General features: G+C 47.4%; 1 protein-coding gene across 1 annotated transcript in view; it reads left to right on the forward strand.

The window, feature by feature from the left end:
- Window positions 1-19,981, forward strand: part of IMPG2 (interphotoreceptor matrix proteoglycan 2) — a 58,111-nt gene that overhangs the window by 431 nt on the left and 37,699 nt on the right. The gene's annotated exons all lie outside the window — the stretch shown is intronic.

Here is a 19,981-nt window from a genome sequence, read left to right on the forward strand (position 1 = left end):
ACAGCTCATGTTGACTTTATTTGAATTATAGGATGTGTGTATGGGTATCATTCTGATATGTCTATGAAGAATTTCACAAAATAACAAAAGACATAAGGGTCTACCGTTCTCCCTATTGTGCTAAATTGATTGGCCTCTTCTCCATTCGAATAGATGCCAATAGATTTCATGTTGTAATTACAGTATTCCATAGACATATATGTTGAAAAATTATATGTGATACCTATAAAAGTTCTAATTATAACTATGTTATTGGTTTTATGTTTTGGAATAAGATTTGGGTTTATTTCTTTTGTTGAGTCATGATTTTGTCAACTTTGTCTTTGTTTATGGGCTATGAAAGAATGCAGTCATGTGTTTTGTTGGTCGTCTAGAGGTAATAGTTGTTTGGAGGTCAGAGAAGTGTTACCTTTTAATACTGTGTGTTTTTTAGATTGACACCACTTATCAGTTATTATTGTCTTGGCGCTTCCTCCCAGTCACCAGTTATCGCTGTGTGAATCATGTTAAGCTCTTGACTAAAATTTGCAGTTTTTTTTTAATTATTCTATAAACAACTTAGAACATTTCTCCTAAATACCAGAGAAAAGATATAACATAAAATATATGTTTTGTTTTATTTTATTAAACAAATTTTAATACATTTTGTGGAATAACCCTGATTTTTAATTACAGCTTTCATACGTCTTAGCATGCTTTTCACCAGTCTTTCACATTGCTGTTGAGCAACTTTATGTAACTCTTGGTGCAGAAATTCAAGCAGCTTGGCTTTGATGGCTTGTTGTAACGAATAGTGGATGTGGACCCACTGTGCTAACCAACCGGTTTGAGTCTAGGTGCCTTTGTTGATCCTTCATACACACCTTGGACTCTTGAGAGAAGATGACCCTACTCCAGTCCAATCCTTATGGTCTTTTACAAATGTCATCTTGGCTTTTATTTGCTTTGCATAACTTCATCTCTTCATTGAACTGGTGGTGGGGGGAGGGGATCATGGTCATTGAAGCGTTGTTTTTGCCCTCTGACACACTGTAGCTTTGTTATTGCCAATGTTTGCTGCTTTACCTTGTTCCTATGAGCCTCTGTCTTTGAAATTGTAAAGGTGGAAGCACCCTGACACTTACTGTAGCCCTCTGCCAGTTAAGCAATTTTATTACACACCAAGGGGGGATTTATCAAACATGGTGTAAAGTGAAACTGGCTCAGTTGCCCCTAGCAACCAATCATATTCCACTTTTCATTCCTCACAGAATTTGGAAAATGAAAGTTGTAACCTGATTGGTTGCTAGGGGCAACTGAGCCAGTTCCACTTTACACCATGTTTGATGAATCTTCCCCCAAATGTGTATTACACACCTAGGCCAAGTTCACATGGCGTAAGGTCACCGAACATCCGGTGTCAGAGAAGATCATCCCAGCCGGTACTGCAGTACTGGCCGCATGATCTTCATTTCTGATTAATTGGGATGCGGGCACATCCGTGTGCGCCCACCTCCCAATTCGCAGCACCCTCCATTGTGTGATTTGACAGGTTCTCTGCGGCCGCTATTCAGTCAATAGCGGCCGCAGAAAACTGACATGTCAGTTTCTTGTGGCGCCGCTAGCGATCTCGGCCGGAGTGTATACCCTGTGTATACACTCCCGTCGGGACTCCATTCATTGCAATACAACGTATGCTGTGTATAAATCATGGCCGTTGTTGCAAATTGCAACAACAGCTGTGATTTACACACAACTTACGTTGTGTGAACATGGCCCAAATGTGTAAAACTGTTGTAAATAATGCATCAGAGTGCACAGAAAACTAGCTTAGAAACATGCAATATACAACAAAAAAAGAAAAAGCCCGAGTTAGATAAATGGATCATGCACATCCAAATAATAAAATGCCTTTATTAAACACACAAGCTAAAAACAATCTGTATTCCGAAAGCATGACTAGGGGGGGTGGGGGGCAATCCATTCCAACCCTATAACCTGAAACAAAGTACAATGAATGCACTATAGAACCCATGGACGTATGAAAACCTTGTGAATAAGCTGCACTGAATAAATTGGAAGTATCAAAATATGCAAAAAGTCTCTAGTAAACCAACTAGAGAAAATATATATGGATGTAAATAATAAGATATCAAAATGTGCATAAGCAATCACAATTAGTTAATAACCATCAAATTGATTAAGCTATACCACATAGTAACAAATGCAAACCTCACTACCCTGGTTGTAAGATACGCACAGGGAAGGAGGAGAGGTCTAAGCACAAACTACCCTGCACAAGACGCTCCGTCAGCTTACAGCTGAATTCCTCAGGTTGTACACATGGGGCAGGGTAGTTTACTAAATTTAACTTATTGTGATTGCTTATGCACGTTTGCACCTCTTTTTTTTTTAGCTAATTGTTTACATCTAAATATATTTTCCTCTCTCTCTCTCTCTCTCTCTCTCTCTCTCTCACTCACTCACTCACTATATATATATATATATATATATATATATATATATATATTTAGTTGGTTTACTGGAACCTTATTGGATATCTTGATACTTCCAGTTCACTTAGTGGAGCGTGTTCATATGGTCCTCATCCAACCATGGGTTATGCTTTAATGTGTTTTTGAATATGCTAAAAAGTGAGCAGGGCCTCAGCTACGAGTCTCAAAACACGGGATTAGCCAGATATCCCTCCAATGAAGGACCTAGCAATTGGATGGCTCCGGTACCACACCACCAAAACCACAATTTTAAGTGGCCCATTTAATCAATATCTCACTCAAGTATGAGTCTGAGGATATTACAAGAAAAATACCCAAGTCAGGCATCCATCCATCCACAGACAGCTGTTTCAGGGTGTTGCCCCTCATCAGTGTAGAGTAGTTAATCTATTTATGGGTAAGGAGGTTCTATAGTGCACTATATTGTGCTTGCTTTGTTCCTGGTTATAGGGTTGGGATGGACCAACCACTTTAGTTGTGCATTCTGTATACAGATTGTTTTAGCATTTTTATTAATATTTGGATGTGCTCAAGAAGCTCAGGCTTTTTCTTTTATGTTGTTGTTTTATGTTGTTTGGTTTTGGTGATCACTCAATCAACATCTCAGTAAGTAAAATTAGGTGTGACTGTGATGGAATTCCAAAAAACACTGGAATGAAATGGCTGCCATACAAACAGAAATACTAATTTGAAGGAGTCCGGTGCAGGGCCAAAAAAATTCGGGTGCTTTCAGAGAACTCGGTTCGGACCATCCCTAGTCTCTAATTTTATTTCCAGAGCTGTAAATCGACGCTTGCAGCCACCTTAAGTAGGTGATTAGTACTTGATAAAACTTTGTTGAGAAAAAAAATATGCACAATTAACACCTTTCCTATATTTCAGCCATATGTATTTATTCTTTCACAAATTAAATAGGAAGTTTACAATAGTAAGATACATTTAAGTTTCCAAATTCACCATACACAAAGTCTTCTATTTGCCCAAAAAGTTGAGTTACCCCTTTTATGGGTTATGTGTATGTGTATGGCTAGCTTGAGAAATATCGAGAAGATAAAAATTGACTGTATCCTATAGTAACTGTAAATGCAAATCTGCCCTAATACAGGCTGTGAATACAGATCAATGAAATTGCAAAATGCGCATTTAGATTGTTAAACAGTGCTTTTAGAGATTAGGGTAGCCTAATAAAACAGTATTTTATGGAGATAACATCGGATTTACTTTATAACTTCTGATTCTTATGCATCATATTGCTGTTTCTATGTACATATAACTATTTTTTCTAGGGGCTCACTGTAAGGACCTTACGTAACTTACGTAATGTTTGTGCTGTTTGTGTTGGACCAAAGCTTGTTATTTTTGTTGATTTTTCTTACATTTGTATCAACAGTGATGGAGAAGTACCCAAAAGGGAGCTAAGAGCTCTCAGTATTTTATCTGTATTATGTGAAAAGTAAATTTATTCAGTGGGCAGAGCAAGAACCCTATAGGGTGAAGCTTCTACCTATTCCGAACAAGTAATGTTAGAAAGAGGATTGCTGCTTGGGCAAATTCTCCTCTATAGTTTAGTAACACACAGCCAAGATATTATATTTGATAAGACAGTAGTCACCAAATAGTCAATTCCCAGTTTTACACAGTAACTACTTTAAGAACAGTTACATCCAAAGACCCACGGGTAGTAGTGCCCTTCCTGTGCCCCTAAACAGTAGTAAAATCCTTTTTATGCCCCAATACTAATAATGTCTCTTTGTGCCTTCCAAAGTAATTCTACCCCTTGCATTCTGGACACAAAGACCACTGGGTTTGCAGGGGCATTGGTATGATTTCCTGACTGTAGAAGTGTAGTATAGTGTAGTTTGGCAGTGTGCGCGCATTCTGAATCCTCCCCTGCCCCTTCACTCTTGTACTGCAAAGCGCCAGAGAGTAGGAGGGAAGAAGTAGTCGGGATACACAGGCCACACAGGCCATGCAATATCAAAACGAGAATGGTTAAGAAGCAACAGTACAGGTAGGCATAAATTGGGGAGGGGCCCATGGGATCCCTTGGTATATGGAACCTGGTCACTACTGCTGCTTCTCCTATAGCTTCACCACTACCTGTGGTATTGTGTGGCATTCAAGTGTCAGCGAGTAAATGGTCTGCATTGTATGATGAACAGTTATATATTTTTTCTATATATCTTCTATCTCAATTCATCATGCTTGCAGTCATTTAATAGATGCGTTCTGTGTTTCCTCATGTGATGGACACAAATGTGCTTGTTGCAGTTACCATACAGTTGTCAGAGCTAAGGCCTTTATTAGCAACAGATACTAATCCCCTGAAAGTAAAGATTAAAGGTTCTAACTTTCCACTTTAAGGGTACAAACCCACTTGACGTATTTGCTGCGTGAATCAGTCTTAAAAATAAGCAGGCAAAACGCAGGTTGGCTTTATACGATTGTTCTGTGTTAAAATACGCAATTGCGTATTTTTGAAGCTTGAAGCTTGTTGTTAGCAAAGCATCAGTTGTTAACAACCTGTGCGAAAAACGCATGTAGCTTCATGCTTCAAAAATACGCAATTGCGTATTTTAACGCAGAACAATAGTATAAAGCCAACCTGCGTTTTGCCTGCTTATTTTTAAGACTGATTCACGCAGCAAATACGTCAAGTGGGTTTGTACCCTAAGGCTGGGTTCACAATACCTATATTTCAGTCAGTATTGTGGTCCTCATATTGCAAACAAAACCAGGAGTGGATTGAAAACACAGAAAGAATCTGTTCACACAATGTTGAAATTGAGTGGATGGCCATCATTTAATGGCAAATATTTGCTGTTATTTTAAAACAATGGTTGTTATATTGAAATAATGGCAGTTATTTACTGTTATATGGCGGCCATCCACTCAATTTCAACATTGTGTGAACAGATCCTTTCTGTGTTTTTAATCCACTCCTGGTTTTGGTTGCAATATGAGGATCACAATACTGACTGAAATATACGTAGTGTGAACCCAACCTAAAAAGAATAGCAGTGGCCCATCCTCTAGAACCCCCTCTGATCAAGAGAACAGCAGTCCCCGTACGCCCTTTGTGAATGGAGCAGCAGCGTGCCACACCACTCACTATACAGGACTCACAGAGATGTTAGTTCATCTGGGCACAAAGAGCAGTGCTGGGGGAGCCATCTTGAACAGTGTCGCTTCTTCAAAGGGTTACCTCAGCTCCAACTGTAGTGAATGGGAGCAGGGCTTTGTGCAGTGACATGTGCCGTTTCAGACCTGGAAGTGCATTTTCTGCACCTAAGCAGCATTTGAGTGTACTCTTACAGGTCATCATTTGCAACATTGTAGGGCTAAAGTATAAGACAAAAAACCACACCAATTGCTTAATAACTCTGGGCTACTGTGTTACTGTTGCATTTTATTTTTGTTATAGAATGTAATATTAGCTGTATGTGTCATTATTGATATTAACTACACATTTAACATCCTTGAATCCTGCGCGTGTAGCAAGCAAACCTAAGCTCCTGGTATTTTTAAGACCACAGCATATCCCTGAACTAAGCTGGATAAAGAGCTGACTTGGCCATGGATGGAAGCAGCAGGATTTAGTGTTGGTTATTAGCAGTGTTAAACAGCGGGGTATCAGTTATATAACATCTATAACCTTGGTGATTGGAATAAACAATTATGCAATAGTCAGTGTATTATTCGGTTGGTTTCTTATTTCTACAATGAAAAGTAGGGAATACATGACATGAAATACGTAAGGTTTTTTCAAGCTATGAAATATCTTGGATGCAACTCTTGGCAGGTTAGACAGAGTGGGATAGATCATTGCTAACCTGCTTGTCATTTGGGCAGGAAGTTAGTTGCCTTCTATAGCAGCAAACTTACATCATTCACTTGTTGGACATGGTTGTTTTAATGAACTATAAATGAATGACATTTACAGAAAATAATGTGTATTGTGTTCTGTGGTTGGAAAGTAGTGTGCTGTAAGAGCAGCGATTGTAAGCTAGCAATCTCCATCCAAAAAGAGAATCCTTTGTTTTTGCTAGGCCCTAATTTAGGCTGGGCCCTAATTTATCATTATTTTCTTACTTGTCTTAACAGTCTTGCCTTTACTACCTTTGTTCACGTATGCCCAGTACAATATATGCATATCTATTGAATGCCCAGTAAAATATACAAATATCTAGTGTATGCCCAGTATAATATACAAATATCTAGTGTATGCTCAGTATAATATACAAATATCTAGTGTATGCCCAGTATAATATACAAATATCTAGTGTTTGCCAGTATAATGTACAAATATCTAGTGTATGCCAGTATAATACAGGGGCGTAGCGAGGGGGGGGGGGGGCGCAGCTGCCCCGGGCGCCAAGACCATAGGGGCGCCAGCACAGGGAGCAGAGAGAGAAGAATCACAGTGGATGAGGCAGCCTGGAAGCCTCCTGCCCTCTGTCAGTGTGAGGAGGCAGGGGATGACTTTTACTTGATCAAAAGAGGTATTTCCTATACTGTATTGTCTCCTGGCTGCTGTTTAGCTATAATTTGAGCCAAATTGCTGCATTTTTACCGAACTTTTGCGCAAATCAGGGCTAAACAGCTGCCAGGAGACAGTACAGCAAAGTTACTGTGTAGATGGTGAAGGACCTTGACATGTGACTATGATGTCACCACAGGTCCTCTATGTACATTGCACTATGGAGGAGGAAGAAAGAAGATACAGGTGTGTGGGAAGGGGAGGACAATCAGGAGTGCACAGTTTGGGGAGGGGGGTGAAGGGTGCCCAGTTTGGAGGGGGGAGGAGGGTGAAGGGTGCCCAGTCTGGGGAGGGGTTGAAGGGTGCCCAGTGTGGGGAGAAGGGTAAAGGGTGCCCAGTTTGGAGTGGGGAGGAGGATGGGTGTACAGGGTGACACCAGTCTGGGATGGGGGGAGACACACAAGAGAGTGTCCAGTGTCTATTTCTATATACATCTCCATATATATCACCTTTATATAAACCTCACCTACTATCTGCAGGGGTAATGAACCTTAGCTCTCTAGCTGTTTCAGAACTATAACTCCAATCATGTCCAGACAGCCAAAGTTTTAGCTTTGACTGTCCATGTATGATGGGAGTTGTAGTTTTGCAACAGCTGGAGAGCCAAGGTTCCCTACGCCGATCTATAAAGCACTTGTATCTGTATATACAGTGACCATAATACAAGAGTCATTTTTCTAAATAATTTCTATTTTGAATTTGGTGATGGAATACCTTACTTAAGGTATTGCTGCTGTTGTCTCCGCTGCTGAGCGTACCTGTGCATTAGGAGACGGCACCATAGAATCACATTACACTGGGTGTCACACTGGAGATAGATCAGGAAGCTTTTCCTCCTAATTCACAGGTACAAACAGCAGGGAGCAGAGACAACAGCGCCTCCTCAGGTACAGACAGTAGGGAGCGGAGATAACTGCACCTCCTCAGGTACAGACAGCAGGGAGCGGAGACAACGGAGCCTCCTCAGGTACAGACAGCAGGGAGCGGAGACAACGGCGCCTCCTCAGGTACAGACAGCAGGGAGCGGAGACAATGGTGCCTCCTCAAGTACAGACAGCAGGGAGCGGAGATGACGGCGCCTCTGTTAAGTTACTTAGGGACCAAATTTTAAATGGGAAAAAAGTACTTGCTGATTGAGCCCAGAGCTGCCTGATAATCATTCTTCATAAAAACATTCCAGGTGCACAGTAAATATGACATTATTTATCCCAAATTGTGAACACCACACTAGTGCACACTACAAGTCCCATCATCCCTTCAGTAATTGTTTTGTGTTTCATTGGTATGTGTCCACTACAAGTCCCATCATCCCTTCAGTAATTGTTTTGTGTTTCACTGGTATGTGTCCACTACAAGTCCCATCATCCCTTCAGTAATTGTTTTGTGTTTCACTGGTATGTGTCCACTACAAGTCCCATCATCCCTTCAGTAATTGTTTTGTGTTTCACTGGTTTGTGTCCACTACATGTCCCATCATCCCTTCAGTAATTGTTTTGTGTTTCACTGGTTTGTGTCCACTACATGTCCCATCATCCCTTCAGTAATTGTTTTGTGTTTCACTGGTATGTGTCCACTACATGTCCCATCATCCCTTCAGTAATTGTTTTGTGTTTCACTGGTATGTGTCTTGTCTTTTATCGGTACGTCTGATTGTGTATAACATAGCACGGCACCATCTTTCCTTTCCCAGCTGATAAGCTTCTCCCATCTGCTCTATCTCCACCCATTTTCACACCTGAGTTCTGATCAAGTCTGATTCCACTTTCCTTCAAGTAGTATAAATTTAGATCTAAGGTCTCATTGTAGACCCTGGTCTCATTTTAGAACATCTTAAAATGCCAGCTTAAAGTGCCAACTTTAAGTGTAATATTTAGAATTAGGCCAGAATTGAACAGAAAAAACAGCTCTTCAATCATAGTTTGGTAAGTGACAAACTGCTTAACCATGAAATATTTCCTCAACTTTCTATATGCCCTCATCTACATGTCTTGCGTTTTCTTTCTATCCTACCCTCCCTCCATCCGCAATGAAAATCACCTCTACATCAGCCCCTCTCTCCTCCCCTCCCCCATGTATTGCTCCCATACTCTGTATACCCTCACTCACCTCCCTATAACTGCTTCCACTGTGCAGCACAGAAGTCGCTCTCACAAGTCTTTTAACCTCCTGCTAAACCACCTGCTGTCTCTCTCTATCCTTCTGCTTCTGGCTGCTGGTGACATCTCTCCTAATCCTGGCCCACCTTTCTCCCTCGCTAGTGACCCTCTCTTACTTCCCTCAAATAACTCTCTTAGCTTCACCAAGAACCGCTATCGGCCATCTTTTGCTCCCTCTGTTTCTCCAGTTTCCTCTACCTGCGATCTCCTAAATTCTCGCTCCGTGTGCAACAAACTCACGGAGATTCATGATCTTTTCCTCGCTAAATCCTTCACCCTTCTGGCTCTCACTGAAACCTGGCTACAACCATCTGACACTGCTTCCCCTGCTGCTCTATCCTATGGTGGTCTTTTTCTCTATCACTCCCCCAGACCTGAGGGTAGGCATGGTGGAGGAGTTGGTGTTCTTCTCTCCCCGCAGTGCACCTTCCAGGTCATTCCCCCTGAGCCCTCACTCTCATTCCCCTCCTTTGAGGTTCACACCCTCAGACTCTTCCGCCCACTCCCCCTTAGAGTAGCTGTCATCTATCGTCCCCCTGGCTCTCCACGACAATTCCTCGACCACTTTGCCACCTGGCTCCCTCATTTCTTATCTGCTGAAGTTCCCACACTTATCCTGGGTGACTTCAACATTCCTGTCGATACTCCTATTTCCTCTCACGCCTCTCAGCTTCTCTCTCTAACCACGTCTTTCGGCCTCTCACAGCTAACGAACTCTCCTACACACAAGGGTGGGAATTCCCTGGACCTGATCTTCTTCCGCCACTTTTCCATCTCCAACTTCACAAATGATCCCTCAGAGTTATCAGACCACAACCTTCTCTCTTTCACAATTACAAACAATCGCCCCCCTCCTGACACTCCTACCCCACACATATATAGAAATCTGCGTGGTATAGACACTCACCAACTCATAGACTCTCTTCAGTCCTCACTGTCCCCAATCTCATCCCTCACCTGCCCAAACACGGCCGCACAACACTACCACAACACCCTGAAAACTACCCTAGACTCTGTAGCCCCCCCTACTCTCCACACACCCCGCCACAGATGCTGGCAGCCCTGGCACACCCCGGAAACTCGCTTTCTTCGGCGGTGCTCTAGGACTGCTGAACGTCTGTGGAGGAAATCGAGAACCTCTGCAGATTTCATTCATTACAAATTCACCCTCAAATCTTATTACTCTGCCCTTCACCTCGGCAAACAATATTATTTCACCTCCCTCATCTCTTCACTGTCAAAAAACCCAAAACGCCTTTTTGACACCTTTAATTCTCTTCTCAAGCCCAAAGCTCAGTCACCTATCACTGACCTCTGTGCTGAAGACCTTGCCTCCTTCTTCAAAACCAAAATCGACAACATCCCTTCTGACATCACCTCCCAGCCCCAAAGCCCTATAGATCCCATCCACTCTCCCACCTTCTCTTCACTCTCTGCTTTTGATCCAGTGACAGAGGAAGAAGTCTCCAAGCTCCTCTCATCCTCTCGTCCTACTACCTGCCCTAGTGACCCTATTCCCTCCCACCTCCTCCAGTCCCTCTCTCCTGCTGTCACTACTCACCTCACCAAAATATTCAACCTCTCCCTCTCCTCTGGTATCTTTCCCTCCTCATTCAAACACTCTGTAATCACCCCGCTACTGAAAAAACCTTCTTTAGATCCATCCTGTGCAGCCAACTATCGACCTGTCTCCAATCTCCCCTTCATCTCTAAGCTCCTGGAACGTCTTGTCTACTCTCGCCTTACTCGCTATCTCTCTGATAACTCTCTTCTTGACCCTCTACAGTCCGGCTTCCGACCCCTTCACTCCACCGAAACTGCTCTCACCAAGGTGTCAAACGATCTGCTGAAGGCCAAGTCACAAGGAAACTACTCCTTGCTGATTCTCCTGGATCTCTCAGCAGCATTTGACACTGTGGACCACCAGCTTCTCCTCTCCATGCTCAGCTCTCTTGGTCTTAAGGACTCTGTTCTCTCTTGGTTCTCTTCCTACCTCTCTGACCGCTCCTTCAGTGTATCCTTCTCGGGCTCTACTTCTTCTCCCTTACCTCTCTCTGTTGGGGTTCCCCAGGGATCAGTCCTGGGTCCCCTCCTCTTCTCCCTCTATACAGCCCCCATCGGACAGACCATCAGCAGGTTTGGCCTGCAATACCATCTCTATGCTGATGACCAGGGCCGCCATCAGGAATTTCGGGGCCCCATACAACCAAAGTGTCTGGGCCCCCCACATTAATAAAAAAAAAAAAATTGTGTATTGGCCCCACGCCTTGCTGGGAGGTATAATTTGGTTCAGATTAATTCTAGAGAACTGGCTCATATACCCCATTTTTCCCAGTGGCTTAAAATGTAACCTCTGTTATACAGTTATAAAATTGTAGAAACTAAATGTGAACAAGGTGCAATGTAAATGTCACCATACAGACACTTACTTGTATAGCTGCCTCTTGTGCTCTGTATGCAGTGCATTATATTCACCCTTGCAACGTACAATTTATAGCGTGTCTAGAAGCCCAGCGGGGCTCATTATGATGGAGACTAAAACTTATACAAGAGTGGGGTAGGGGTTCCCCTGTATTCAGAATGCTGTTGAGTACTAGGCAATGCCCCGTTTGGGGTTATTGAATTTTGAGGGTCTGGGGGGGGGGGGGCTGTTTGATTTGTATATGTTCACCAATATCCCCTCCCCGGTATGCTCACTAACATAGAATGTTGATAAGGCTAATATAATGAGGCTGTTCCATGTTAGTGAGCATATACAAATCACCCCCCCCCCCCAGGCAGACTAGTTTAGCTCACCCAAGCCAGTGATAGCGAATACATGGCGGTGAGCAGGTCTGTATTTAGAGTTCATGCTGCCCTAGGCACTTTGCACGCAGAGGTGCCCTCCCCCCACGTTGCTGTACATGCATGGTATATACCCTGGCACTTGGGTGCCACTCTGCTTGATGCCCGCTGTTCTCATCAAACAGACGTGATGGAGGAAGGAAGGAGGCCGGGGACATCTTAGTTTGGGGACTGGTTCTGTCCAGTGTTGGACTGGGGTACCTGGAGCCACCAATATACAACCAGTGAGACACGACATGCTGACCCGCTTCTTTCCTGAATTCATCTGTATCTGTGACAAATCTCAGAACACCCTCCATTTATACAGCTCTCAGGGTATGCTGGGAGTTGTAGTCTCTGAGAGGACAACCCTTTAATAAATCACTGTGTGCAGAGTCTCCTGGTGGCTGCAATCTGTGGGTGACAACCATCAGCCCTGAAGGTCCAGCAAAACATCTGTCTACAGCCGCAGTTATCATAGGATTGTACTACTTTACTACAACTCCCAGCATATCCTGAGGGCTGCAGACTGTCAGTACATGCTGGGAGTTGTAGTGCCTGCAGCTGTTGTAGTTGGATCCTAGGTGCATCATACACTGGATGCTTTGTGGCACATAAGAATACATAGATCTGTGGGGGCTCAGTGCAGGGAAGTGACCCCAGAACAGCACTAATAGGGGATAGAACAAAAACATCTCCCCCAATATCTTATTAGTGATGTTCTGGGGTCACTTCCCTGCACTGAGCCCCCACAGATCTATGTATTCTGATATGCCACAAAGCATCCAGTGTATGATGCACCTAGGACCCAACTACAGCAGCTGCAGGCACTACAACTCCCAGCATATCCTGAGGGCTGCAGACTGTTCTGGGAGTTGTAGTGCCTGCAGCTGTTGTAGTTGGATCCTAGGTGCATCATACACTGGAGGCTTTGTGGCATATAAGAATACATAGATCTGTGGGGGCTCAGTGCAGGGAAGTGACCCCAGAACATCACTAATAGGGGATAGAACAAAAACATCTCCCCCAATATCTTATTAGTGATGTTCTGGGGTCACTTCCCTGCACTGAGCCCCCACAGATCTATGTATTCTGATATGCCACAAAGCATCCAGTGTATGATGCACCTAGGACCCAACTACAGCAGCTGCAGGCACTACAACTCCCAGCATATCCTGAGGGCTGCAGACTGTTCTGGGAGTTGTAGTGCCTGCAGCTGTTGTAGTTGGGTCCTGGAGGCGTTGTGGGAAATCAGAATACATAGATCTGTGGGGGCTCAGTGCAGGGACGTGACCCCTGAGCCCCCACAGATCTCTGTATTCTGATCTCCCACAAAGCCTCCAGTGTATAATGCACCTAGGACCCAACTACAACAGCTGCAGGCACTACAACTCCCAGCATTTACTGACAGTCTACAGCCCTCAGGATATGCTGGGAGTTGTAGTGCCTGCAGCTCTTGTAGTTGGGTCCTAGTTTAAAAGTTTGGGTTAGTGTACTGTAGTGACCGCAGGGCTGTGTCAGTACACTACCGCAAACAATACACTGACCCATTGAGACCCCAATGGTACACAGGCTCTGCACACTATAGAAGTGATTACAGTGCAGTTACTAATGACTCACAGGTGACGTCTTCTCGAATTGCTGTCGCTAACTTTTTGCTTTCTTCTCCATCTGGCGCAGCATCATGAAGACTTCTCTGACCATAACTCGTCTGCAGGCGGGCAGCTGGGGGTGACTGGGGCAGGAGGGCAGCTGGGGGTGACTGGGGCAGGAGGGCAGCTGGGGGTGACTGGGGCAGGAGGGCAGCTGGGGGTGACTGGGGCAGGAGGGCAGCTGGGGGTGACTGGGGAAGGGAGGCAGCTGGGGGGAGACTGAGGAAGGGAGGCAGCTGGGGGTGACTGGGGAAGGGAGGCAGCTGGGGGGAGACTGAGGAAGGGAGGCAGCTGGGGTGACTGGGGAAGGGAGGCAGCTGGGGGTGACTGGGGAAAGGAGGCAGCTGGGGGTGACTGGGGAAGGGAGGCAGCTGGGGGGGGGGGACTGAGGAAGGGAGGCAGCTGGGGGGGGGACTGAGGAAGGGAGGCAGCTGGGGGGGGCTGAGGAAGGGAGGCAGCTGGGGGGGGGGACTGAGGAAGGGAGGCAGCTGGGGGGGGACTGAGGAAGGGAGGCAGCTGGGGGTGACTGGGGAAGGGAGGCAGCTGGGGGTGACTGGGGAAGGGAGGCAGCTGGGGGAGCCAGGGAGAGCAGCTGGGGGAAAGGGAGAGCAGCTGGGGGGCAGGGGAGCAGCAGGGAGGGGCAGCTAGGGTGGTAGGGGAGAAGCTGGGGTTCAGGGGGAGCGGTAGGGAGGCAGTGGAGAAGCTGGGATTCAGGGGGAGAGGCTGGGGGTCAGAGGGAGAAGCTAGGGGTCAGGGGGAGGGGCTGGGAGGCAGGGGAGAAGCTAGGGGTCAGGGGGAGGGGCTGGGAGGCAGGGGAGCAGCTGAGAATGCAGGGGGGAGAGGCTGGGGGCAGGGGGGAGAGGCTGGGGGGGCAGGGGGAGAGGCTGGGGGCAGGGGAGAGGCTGAGGGTTAGGGGAAGAGGCTGGGGGGTCAGGGGAGAGGCTGGGGGGGTCAGGGGAGAGGCTGGGGGGTCAGGGGAGAGGCTGAGAATGCAGGGGGAGAGGCTGGGGTCAGGGGAGACGCTGGGGGGCAGGGGAGAGGCTGAGGGTTAGGTGGAGAGGTTGGGGGGGCAGGGGAGATGCTGGGGTCAGGGAAGATGCTGGGGGGCCGGGCAGAGGCTGGGGGGGCAGGGGGAGAGTCTGGGGGGCAGGGGAGATGCTGGGGGGCAGGGGAGAGGCTGAGGGTTAGGTGGAGAGGTTGGGGGGGCAGGGGAGAGGCTGAGGGTTAGGGGGAGAGGCTGAGGGTTAGGGGGAGAGGCTGGGGGGCAGGGGAGAGGCTGGGGGTTAGGGGGAGAGGCTGAGGGTTAGGGGGAGAGGCTGAGGGTTAGGGGGAGAGGCTGGGGGCAGGGGAGAGGCTGGGGGCAGGGGAGAGGCTGGGGGGCAAGGTAGAGGCTGGGGGTCAGGGGAGAGGCTGAGAATGCAGGGGGGAGAGGCTGGGGGGGGCAGGGGAGAGGCTGGGGGGGCAGGGGAGAGGCTGAGGTCAGGGGAGACGCTGGGGGGCAGGGGAGAGGCTGAGGTCAGGGGAGACGCTGGGGGGCAGGGGAGAGGCTGAGGGTTAGGGGGAGAGGCTGGGGGGGCAGGGGAGAGGCTGGGGGGGCAGGGGAGAGGCTGAGAATGCAGGGAGGAGAGGCTGGGGGGCAGGGGGAGAGGCTGAGGGTTAGGTGGAGAGGCTGAGGGATCAGGGGAGACGCTGGGGGGCAGGGGAGAGGCTGGGGGGGCAGGGGGAGGGTCTGGGGGACAGGGGGAGAGTCTGGGGGTCAGGGGAGATGCAGGGGGGCAGGGGAGAGGCTGAGGGTTAGGTGGAGAGGCTGTGGGGTAGGGGAGAGGCTTAGGGTTAGGGGAGAGGCTGGGGGGGCAGGGGAGAGGCTGGGGGTTACGGGGAGAGGCTGGGGGGGCAGGGGAGAGGCTGGGGGGGCAGGGGAGAGGCTGGGGGGGCAGGGGAGAGGCTGAGGGTTAGGGGAGAGGCTGGGGGGTCAGGGGAGAGGCTGGGGGGTCAGGGGAGAGGCTGAGAATGCAGGGGGGAGAGGCTGAGGGGTCAGGGGAGACGCTGGGGTCAGGGGAGACGCTGGGGGGCAGGGGAGAGGCTGAGGGTTAGGGGGAGAGGCTGAGAATGCAGGGGGGAGAGGCTGGGGACCGGGGGAGAGGCTGGGGGGCAGGGGGAGAGGCTGGGGGGCAGGGGGAGAGGCTGAGGGGTCAGGGGAGACGCTGGGGGGGCAGGGGAGACGCTGGGGGGGCAGGGGAGACGCTGGGGGGGGCAGGGGGAGACGCTGGGGGGGGGGCAGGGGGAGAGGCTGGGGGGGCAGGGGAGAGGCTGGGGGGGGCAGGGGAGAGGCTGGGGGGGGCAGGGGAGAGGCTGGGGGCAGGGGAGAGGCTGAGGGTTAGGGGGAGAGGCTGAGGGTTAGGGGGAGAGGCTGGGGGGGCAGGGGAGAGGCTAGAGGGGGCAGGGGAGAGGCTGGGGGGGTCAGGGGAGAGGCTGAGGGTTAGGTGGAGAGGCTGAGGGATCAGGGGAGACGCTGGGGGGCAGGGGAGAGGCTGGGGGGCAGGGGAGAGGTTGGGGGGCAGGGGAGAGGCTGGGGGGGCAGGGGAGAGGCTGGGGGGGGCAGGGGAGAGGCTGGGGGGGGCAGGGGAGACGCTGAGGTCAGGGGAGAGGCTGGGGGGGGGGAAGGGGAGAGGCTGGGGGGGGGGGGCAGGGGAGAGGCTGGGGGGCTGGGGGAGAGGCTGCCCCCCAGCAGGGGAGCAGCTGAGGATGCAGGGGGGCGGGCGGCCGGGAGAAGGATAGGCAGGCAGGCTGGCTCCCTCCCCCCATGCAGCGCCGGGGTCCGGGGCAGGTGTTGAGCTTCCGGCACACACAATGACAGAGGCCGGAAGCTCACAGCTGCAGCCCCGCGTTCCCGGATCTTCTCTCCTGCTCGGCGATGACGTCACATCACGTGAGCGCCGCCGAGCAGGAGACAAGATCCGGGACCGCGGGGCTGCAGCTGGGAGCTTCCGGCCTCTGTCATTGTGTGTGCCGGAAGCTCAACACCTGCCCCGGACCCCGGACCTCGGCGCTGCATGGGGGGAGGGAACCAGCCTGTCTGCCCATCCTTCTCCCGGCCGCTCCGTCACCCCCCCCCCTCCCCCCCCCCTCCCGGCGCGGACTAGGCACCCGTGGGCCGGTGCTCCCCCCCATCAAAAACAGGTGGCAAGGGGGGCCGTGCGGGCCCCCCTAGCGTAGCGGACGGGGGGCAGCGGCCGGCGGGCCCCCCCCCATGTCTCTTAGGGTCCGGGCCCCGTACGGCAGTACCAGTTGTACTGCCTTATCGGCGGCCCTGCTGATGACACCCAGTTATATACCTCTTCCCACGACATCTCCCCTGCCTTCCTGCAAAATACAAGTGACTGCCTATCTGCTCTCTCTAACACTATGACCTCTCTGTTCCTCAAACTTAATCTCTCTAAAACTGAACTTCTTGTATTTCCTCCCTCTAACAAACCTAAACCCGACATTTCCCTCTCAGTCTGTGGTACTAGCATAACTCCTGTGCATCAGGCTCGATGTCTGGGGGTCATGCTAGACTCTGATCTATCCTTTAGTCCCTATATCCAAGCTCTTACACGCTCCTGTCATCTACATCTCAAAAACATCTCCAGAATCCGTCCATTTCTCACCACTGACACTGCTCAGACTCTGACTGTCGCCTTGATCCATTCCCGCCTTGACTACTGTAACTCCCTACTAATCGGTCTTCCTTTCTCTAAGCTTTCCCCTCTCCAGTCTATCCTGAACGCAGCAGCCAGGCTCATCTCCCTCTCCAGCCGCTATACCGACGTCTCCTTTCTGTGCCAGTCACTGCACTGGTTACCCATTAAATATAGAACACAGTTCAAACTCCTCACCCTCACCCATAAAGCTCTCCACAACTCTGCCCCTCCATACATCTCCTCCCTCATCTCCACCTACCATCCTTCCCGTGCTCTGCGTTCTGCTAATGACCTTACACTAACCCCTTCTTTAATCAGAACTTCTCATTCCCGCCTCCAAGACTTCTCTCGTGCTGCACCAGTTCTCTGGAACTCTTTACCCAAAGACCTCAGACTTATTTCCAACATCCCCAGTTTTAAGCGTGCCCTAAAGACCCATCTCTTCAGGCGTGCTTATAACATTTCGTAATCTCGTCTCCCTTTGCTATCCCTTCTCCATCCTCTCTATAACTTCTTCGGTGCTAGTTACACTGTCCTTGTCATCTGAGCTTAGAAAATGGCTTGTGACTGGCTTGTCCAGCCGCCTATAGGCACTTAGAGATTCCATGTACAATGACTGGAACATTGACAAATAAAGCACTTGTTGCCTCTCGTGTTACTCCCAGTCATCCTAGCCTGTAAGCTCTTGAGAGCAGGTCTCTAATTTGTTGTTGTAATTTATTCATTGTATAATTTAATATATAACCTGTAATGTATTTATATATATTTAAATAAGCGCTGCGGAATCTGTTGGCGCTATACAAATAAATATTATTATTATTATTATTATTATTATTATTATTATTATTAGTGCTGCCAGTAGAGATGAGCAAATCGCTCATCTAAACTTCATTAAAAAAAAAAAAAATATATATATATATATATATATATATATATGTATGTTATATACCAGCAGTAAGGGACAACATTGGCCCCCCTAGTGTATGCCCAATATAATATACAAATATCCATTGTATGCTAGCATAATATACAAATATCCATTGTATGCTAGCATAATATACAAATATCCATTGTATGCTAGCATAATATACAAATATCTAGTGTATGCCTGTATAATATACAAATATCTAGTGTATGCCTGTATAATATATACTTATCTAGTGTATGCCCAGTATAATATACAAATATCTAGTGTATGCCCAATATAATATACAAATATCTAGTGTATTCCCAGTATAATATACAACTATCTAGTGCATGCCAAGTATAATATACAAATATCTAGTGTATACCCAATATAACATACAAATATCTAGTGTATGCCAGTATAATATACAAATATCTAGTGTATGCCCAATATAATATACAAATATCTAGTGTATACCCAATATAACATAAAAATATCTAGTGTATGCCAGTATAAAATACAAATATCTAGTGTATACCCAGTATAATATACAAATATCTATTGTTTGCCCAGTATATTGTACACATATCTATTGTATGCCCAGTATAATATACAAATATCTATTGTATGCACAGTATTGTATGCCCAGTATAATATACAAATATCTATTGTATGCACAGTATTGTATGCCCAGTATAATATACAAATATCTAGCTTATTCCCAATATAACATTCAATACCACAAATAAATAAATAAATAAAGATTTAAAAAAGGTTTACAGTGTCTATTTCTTTTTTATTTGTAACATTTTTACAGTAATGTTGTATGGTTAGGTATTACAACCCAATAAGACTGAGAAAGTAAGGATAAGCAGTAGGAGGGGAAATGCCAGGGATTTTAACAAAAAAGGGGTACCTTGTAAAGGTAAAAAATAATAAACATGCTGAAGAACTATTTAGCATTGCTCACCTGTCTGCCCCATTTCTTTTTGGGGTCTTAGTTCTGTATTTTCTGGATGTACTTCCTGGTTGAGCATTGCTCAGTACTATATGTCCCTGAGTAGGCAGGGTAGGAGGACTGTGATGAACAGCTGAGGGAGGGCAATGCATCCTGGGACTTTAGAGGATGATGCTTTGTCTACAGAGAAAGGGAGGAGATGGGAGCTGTAGACAATATTTCCTTTCAGGGGAGAAGCACGCAAAAGCTCACTGAAACCAGTATTATTAGTGAAAACACTGTATAAGTAAGTTATATACCTTGGGGTGATAGTTTTATTTAAATATAGTTTTCTTATACCAGGGGCATTCTGGAAAATAACTTTTTTTTTTTTTACTCTGGCAAAAAAACCTCTAAAAACTATAGTCACCTTTGTTGCTTCCCCGCCACCATGGAGCATCAGTCCCATTGCCCTTCCAGGTTTGGGGTGGTATGTGGTGTTACCCTCTCAGCCAATCATTTGCCTCAGTTGTGTCCCACCTTAGCCATTGATTGGCCAGAGCAGGACCACATATTGACCTAGAAGTGCTGAGTAGATTGACTGAAGTTCCACCAAGCCCCTAGCGTCTGTGGATGCCCAAAGGCCCCTTTGTTACAGAAGAAAACTCCGGTATTATAAATGTCTCATGGTAGATGGGGCTCATGGTAGATATTGCTCTGTAATAAAAGGATGATGAGTTTTATTAGAAATCAAGAAAATGTACCTTACATAAGTAAGATCTTTAGTC

This window comes from Dendropsophus ebraccatus, chromosome 5, assembly GCF_027789765.1.
Source record: "Dendropsophus ebraccatus isolate aDenEbr1 chromosome 5, aDenEbr1.pat, whole genome shotgun sequence".
Lineage (NCBI taxonomy): Eukaryota > Metazoa > Chordata > Amphibia > Anura > Hylidae > Dendropsophus > Dendropsophus ebraccatus.